Raw genomic sequence first — 230 nt, 5'->3', positions numbered from 1 at the left:
AGCTGCGTTCTCATTCCTTTTGCATCGAGTGCCCTTGAAGCAGAACGTATTTTTAATTTTATTTTTACCTTTTTAGAAATTTTTCTCATATACGGCGCTCCTCAATTTTTCGTCCTCATAGCAACGTGATCATGCACACCTCGCTCCAAACAAGCAACATAAACCACTCTGAAAACAAGATTGGAAAATGAAAAACTAAGGATCAGTTAAGCCATAATGGTGAAGGATTG

The sequence above is a fragment of the Penaeus monodon genome, chromosome 19 (assembly GCF_015228065.2).
Source record: "Penaeus monodon isolate SGIC_2016 chromosome 19, NSTDA_Pmon_1, whole genome shotgun sequence".
Taxonomy (NCBI): domain Eukaryota; kingdom Metazoa; phylum Arthropoda; class Malacostraca; order Decapoda; family Penaeidae; genus Penaeus; species Penaeus monodon.
The sequence above is the reverse complement of the archived record's forward strand: the minus strand, read 5'-3'. Positions refer to the sequence as shown.